This window comes from Pongo pygmaeus, chromosome 14, assembly GCF_028885625.2.
Source record: "Pongo pygmaeus isolate AG05252 chromosome 14, NHGRI_mPonPyg2-v2.0_pri, whole genome shotgun sequence".
Classification (NCBI taxonomy): domain Eukaryota; kingdom Metazoa; phylum Chordata; class Mammalia; order Primates; family Hominidae; genus Pongo; species Pongo pygmaeus.
This window is the reverse complement of record NC_072387.2, coordinates 104247993-104254928: the sequence shown is the minus strand read 5'-3', so window position 1 is coordinate 104254928 and position 6936 is coordinate 104247993.

Genomic DNA, 6936 nt, shown 5'->3' with positions numbered 1-6936 from the left:
CTATTCCAGAATTAATTCTTACTTTTTGTCTTGGGTTTTAATAAACACAGCAGGAAAAATCTCCTGGGTCAATGGTCTGAATAGATAGAATGTTTACCTGAGATGCTTATCTGGTAAGCCCTCAGGATTTGCTAGTAAGTAGTTTGTAGGGACTCTAAGTCCTAGTTTGAAAATGGGGATTAGCAAGTAGGTTAAGGGTTTAGGTTCTCACGTTCATGGTGATTTTAAGAAAGGGGTTACAAACTGGTTTTGGGGAAGGAGATTTTTGCTCTCAGACCTGTTTTCTTTACCAGCTGTGTGCTGAATGAATGCCTTGGAATTGCACAGGAATCCCTTTAGGTGGTGCTAGCTCATGCTGCTTAGTCGCAGCCAGCACCTACCTTGTTGCCTCATACTTTGCAGTTGCTGCAATTACATTACCTGCTTGGTCAAGGAGACAGTGCTGCAGGCCACAATCAGAAGCTACTAGGCTAAGTAATAACTGCACAGAAGCAAGAGCCCTTTGCCCTAGCACTGGCGCCTTCATCACTCTTTCCTCCCCTCTTGCCAAAGGGAGAAATTTGCTTTGCTGGGTGTTCTGTTTTTGTTTTTTTTTTTTCTGCATCACTCACAGCCTTCACTCTTTCTTGAGTTTGAGTTTTTTTCACATCATTTAGATCTCCCTAATTCAAACTGAGGAAATACTTCTTACTAATAGCAATAAGGCACATTCATGGGGAAGTCAGATGCCTGAGGATTTCGGGGTACTTAACTCTTTTCCCTTTTCCATGCTTTACAACTGTGATTAAGTCAGTGCAGACCACCCGTCACCATTTCTTACTGCTTAATTAAGAAACATCTCAGAATTTTCTCCCTATTAGTTTCAGGCAGATTAGAAGGGAAAAATATTTTAACAGATGCTAAAGAGTCTTTCCAATGATTTGAAGATTAGGAGAGTGCCTTTTATAGAGCTCCCAAAGTGTTCCCTGGCTGCTTCTGCCAGAATTGAAAAAAATTTAGTGGCTGAGAACTTAATGAAAAGCCAAGATGCTCTGACAAAGAACTCCTGGGCAACTATTACTGTAGCTCCAAAGAGTTATTGCAAATTAAATTTTATTCTTGTCCTTTATGATCTATATCAGGTAGTAGGTGTAACAGCATGACTGAAATATTCTTGTCTTACACTTTTGTTAATAAAAGGACCCATTCATTAATATATGTGTACCAGCAGGAAATATGAAATGGTGTGCTCCAGTTGAAAAGCCAGATATTGTATTGTCAACTTCGTAGGCAAAAGGCAGGGTAAATACAATTAGAGTTCGGGGACAGGGTAATTACTGTCTCCATCTGGTAATGCGTTCTTTATCTGAGCTCAACCGTCTTACAGGTTTTAAGTGCTTATGGGGCATCTTGCTAGGCAACCTAATAAAGGATTACTTTTTAAATGTTACCTTGAAAGCTTTTCAAGATTGCCTTTGTCTAACAACACAATATCACATCTGGTATGATTGCCATCACTGTAAAGCAAAATCTTTTAATAGTATTTATTAAGTACTTCCTAAAGATGCATAATCACCAGCATGAGTTGGTGTTAATAGAGAGTCATTAGTCAGCTCAGTTTTCAATATTTGTGGAAAAGTAGGCTCAGTAAGAAATGTATAATGAATGTAAAGCAAATACAAAACACAACATCCCTGCGGTCTGACTCCTTTTTCCGATGGATGGGAACATCACATTTCACAGTCTAGCTGCTCGGTAATTTCTGAACACTGTCTCTAAAATATTTGGCAGGAAATATCATGAGCTAAACAAGCACGAAGAACACAGCAGCTAAAGGGAGCCTTATGGGGAGAAATGGTATTTACTTTAATGACCATGGCTTAGGAAATTGCCATATTCCATACTGGGTTAATAAAGGCTTAGGGCAAAGTCGAGAGTGAATGGCAACCATGCTGGCTGAGAGCGTGGAGGAAATGTCAAGCACCTTCTCATTGTCACTGGAACATCAGAACTCTCCACTCCCCTCTGCTCCTTCCCAGAGCCTCACAGCCCAGAGCAGGGCTGGGTAAGAAAAAAAACTGTGATTAGGGTAATTCAGCAGCGGGGAAGGTATTTTCTGACAGTTCTGCAGATAATGGAGTGTTGTATACAGGGTAATAAGCAAAGAGAGTATGATTATAAGCTATAATTCAGTCAAGAGGTTAGATGATCTCATAAACAGTCAGCACAAAGCCACTGTGGTTTGTCTTAATATTATTAGGACCTTAAGATTGAACAAGAACTTTGCTACTCAATATTTTGCCGAGTTTGTTCCTTTGGAGTATGGAGTGGGGATGGGAACCAGGTCTCCATTTGATCAATTATTCTAACCCGTGTATATTTATGTGCATGTACCTATGGTTTTATGTATATCCTGTCAGAGCTATGCATTCTCCCCAGACCCCAGGGTACATAGAGGAAACACAATTTAAAAAATCTTGACAGAGTAACAGCATGTAAAAAAATGAGACAATCATTGACTATTTTTCATGCACTTTGTTTGCACTGGAGCCCACACTAGATCATTATTTCCAAAAGGTAACCTCTCTCCTTCCTTTATGCTACTGCAGAGCAGGGAATACTTGTCTCTATTCATTCCAAACATTGTGCACCTCTTCAGGTAACCACAGTGTATTTTTCAGCTTTGGCGATGTCAGCATTTTTCTATCTGCTAATTTCTAGCTGTGTGGGACCTTGAGGTAGTCATTTAACTTATCTGTGCTTCAATTTCCTTATCTGTCTAATTAGGACAACAATAGTACCTACTTTTTTTTTTAGAATGTTTTATTTTTAGAATAAGATGAATTAATACATGGCAAGGGCTTAGAACAGTTCCTAGGCATTTCTTATTACTAGTGTTCTTTTGTTATTACTTTTTGGTAGGTGGTGTTATTTTCTCCTTGAGCAGAGAGAGTATGTCTTGATCAATTATATATCTTTCCAAACATATATCATAGTACAGGGCACAATAATAAATGAATTGCATTTAGATCTTTGGCTAGATTTTAAAAGTTTGGGGTAATATTTTAAATTCTAGTAGAAATCTTTGTCTCTACCCTGTAGACAATACAAGTGTACACATTTGTGCCCAACTGATCTTTAAAGAATACCTTTAGGAATAGGTAATCTTGTAAAAGCAAGCCTGGAGTATCCTTTGAAGGGCTGAGTGATTTAATCAAAGGGTAAGTTCCTTTCTTCCAGTAGCTGTCAATCTAAGAGGTACCTTTTTATATGTCGGGTGTCAGTAGGTGGCACTTTTTATATCACACTTTGTTCTCTTTGGAACACATCCTCTCACATGTTAAGTGGAACAGCACAAAGATCTCATAAATCCAATGTGGGAATCAATTGGAAAGTATTGCAAGTAGTTTATAACTGAATTAGTAAAATATGTGAATGACTTTGACTTTCTGTAAGTTTGAGTGGATTCATTATGAGTTTTATGGTAATTTCATACCCATCACTTCCTTGCATTCTGGTATGCTCATTTGAGTGGGAGAGAAAGGGGTGGGGTTACATTTAGTGCAATTAAATGTAAATAAATTATTGGTACTACTTGACGTGAATATCATGTGTCCTGCGGTGTGGATGGCCAACCCAGAAACAGGGCTCAAGAAATTGATCATAGATGTGAGTCAAAACCAAAAGAAAATGTTAGCAGAGCATTTTCAACTTAACAACTTAGAACAATTTAGCTGAAGTTGTTGTGGGACTGCTAAGATTGGCAGGTAAAGAAAAGAAGCCTCAAATTACAACCCTCTAGCAGCAGCAAATGGAACCAAAATACAACTTCTGGGGTGGCACCCATTTTCAGTGGTTTCATTCACTGACATATCCAGCAAAATTGCTGAAAAGCAGAAGGGGTCAACCACCTGGGATCAAGTTTCAAGTGTGGCTTATTTTGAGATGAAAGCATGCTGGCGTTTAGAGCTGGGCATTTGTGAACTGGGATTATCTAGCATACTTGGCAATGTCTAAGTTGTTTTTGGATTCCTGATTCTGATTCCAGATGTTTTTCAATATAACAAGTAGGCAGGGAGATTTAAATAGGAAAGTCACTGGTAAATAACATTACCCGTTACTTTCTTCAGCTGGGTGGGTGTTTTGAAAAATTATTAGGTGTCATATACATTAGAGTGTAAATTGATCATGTGAATAGCCATTATTTATACCTAGGGTGACCATATAATTTATCATTCAAGTGAAGGACACCGTGGAGAGTGAAAGCGGTGCTGTTAATAATAATACTGGGACAACAGACATAATGGGGACTGTCTGAGACAATTTGGGACATATGGACTTTTTATTTACATACAGTGAGTGAAGAAGAGTATTCATTCAACACACCAGAGTTCCTATTGTGATTTCTTTTTAAGTTTTTCATTAAGTACCATTATTTTATACTATCCGTAGAGAACCTTCCCTTTCTATGACAGGAGACTTTTACAGTAGAGGTTCAGAAATGGTCAAATGAATATATACGAAACTTATCATATGTGTCAGTAGTACTGGATTTTGGTTTTTCCCTCTTTTTAAATTTTGCTCTCCCCACCCCCGTGCCATTCTATGGCACTCCCTCCTTGTTCCTGAGGTACAAACAGGGGAAAGATCAAAGGCTTGCCCCAGGGGAAGGAATATTTCAGATGTGGAGGAAATCTCTGTTCTTCCCTAGAGAAAGCCCTTTTGCTTGCCGATTTCTCCTGGCTCATGCTCTCTGTCCAATAATGCATTACTCAATGTAAAGTTTTTCCTTTTCCATTAAAAAAAAAACCCTTAAGTTCAAACACAAGCACAATCACAGAACCTTCAGCTGTATAAAAATTGCCTTCATGCGCTAATTCATATGCAATAGTTCAAACAAACAAAAACCAACACAATCATTCGTGTGTCACTAACAAGATTTTCATAAAAGTGTTTGAGTGAAATTTCTTGGGCTTAATATAATTTTGGGACTTCTAGTTTTTTTCACACATGGAAACTCAATATATAATAGCTCACAATATATGATTCAGAAGTGGAGATGAATCAGAAGACTGTTGGGGTATCGTTCTACCAGGCTCAGCTTGAGAACTAGTGACTGGGTCCTTGCAGCTGAACTACTGGGCTGGTTCCATAACCTAGTAAGAGGTTGGTAGGAACAAGAATGATTTACATTCAAGTCCTTACAGTTTGGGTGGGCTGGGGGTAAGGGAGAGAAGAAGAAGAAAAGGAGAGAATAAACAAAAATAAGGTGAGGAGATCTTGGCTCCACTGTGTAGCTTCTCTGATCTGTACCATAGGGACATTAGCTCCTACCTACTTCGTGGAGATGTAGTGAAGATTATGAAAGAAAATGAATTTGAAAGCTCCCTTTAGGATGAAATGCTTTATGCAAATATAAGGCATGTTTTATCACGAAACAGAAATAAACAGAGCTTTGTAACAAACCCTTCCCTAACGTGATCATCACCTTTATGAAATGTCTACAGCAGGGGTCCTCAACCCACTGGCCACCGACTGGTACTGGTCCGTGGCCCATTAGGAACCCGCCGCACAGCAAGAGGTGACTGGCAGGTGAGCAAGCATTACCACCTGAGCTCTGCCTTCTGTCAGATCAGCGGTGGCATTAGATTCTCACAGAAGCACAAACCCTATTGTGAACTGCACAAGTGAGGGATTTAGGTTGCACACACCTTATGAGAACCTAATGCCTGATGGTCTGTCACTGTCTCCCATCACCCCCAGATGGGACTGTCTCCTTGCAGGAAAACAAGCTCAGGGCTCCCAGATTCTACATTATGGTGAGTTGTATAATTATTTCATTATATATTATAATGTAATAATAATAGAAAGAAAGTGCACAATAAATGTAATGCACTTGAATCATCCTGAAACCATTACCTCTCTAATCCTAGTTCATGGAAAGATTGTCTTCCATGAAACTGGTCCCTGGTGTCAAAAAGGTTGGGGACTCCTCGTCTAGAGAACCTTTTTTTTTTTTTTAAGATGGAGTCTCACTCTGTCACCCAGGCTGGAGTGCAGTGGTATGATCTTGACTCACTGCAACCTCTGCCTCCCGTGTTCAAGCAATTTTCCTGCCTCAGCCTCCCGAGTAGCTGGGACTTCAGGCACCCGCCACCATGCCCAGCTAATTTTTATATTTTTAGTAGAGACAGGGTTTCACCATATTGGCCAGGCTGGTCTTGAACTTCTGACCTTGTGATCAGCCCGCCTGGGCCTCCCAAAGTGCTGTGATCACAGGTGTGAGCCACCGCGCCCAGCCTAGAGAACCTTTTTAAGAAGGACACAAGCTGTGCTCAATACCCCTGATTCTCTCAGGTAAGGACGGTAATGACCCATGCCTTTTAAGCAAGCATGAGGTAGAAACCAACAATGAAAGTAGCTTTAACTCCAGGAATATGAAAGGCACAGGGAGTCCCTATGCTGCAGTCTTTATTTTAACGAAGAAAGCCCTCACTAGGACTTTGATTGGGCTGGCTGTTCAATGTCACAGTACTTTATAGGATGTTTTAACAGTCAGTTTAGTTTACAAAGCAGCCAAACTAGTTATCTGAGTTGGGTAATTGTTGAGCTGTTTTGATTTATATTTTAGGTCCACTCGACCATCAGAAGAGTTAAATTAGAGACGGCTAATATACGGGAGAGTCACTGGGAGTTGGGCTAAGCCCTGTGAATTTGATATCTAATTTGCTTCTTGTGAATACGGTGTCTAAGCTGAGTTGACAAACAAGGGGAAGCAGGCTTGATGCGTGTTTCTGTCTTAGGGATCATGCTTTGTTTCAAGGTGGCTGCAAGTTCAAAACTACATAAGAACCCAGAGTCCCCAGTCATTTATTTACTTAGGATTTTAATTTTGAAAAAAACTTAAGACACGAAGCAACTCCATCTCAGAATTAAAATTTCACATATATCCTTTAT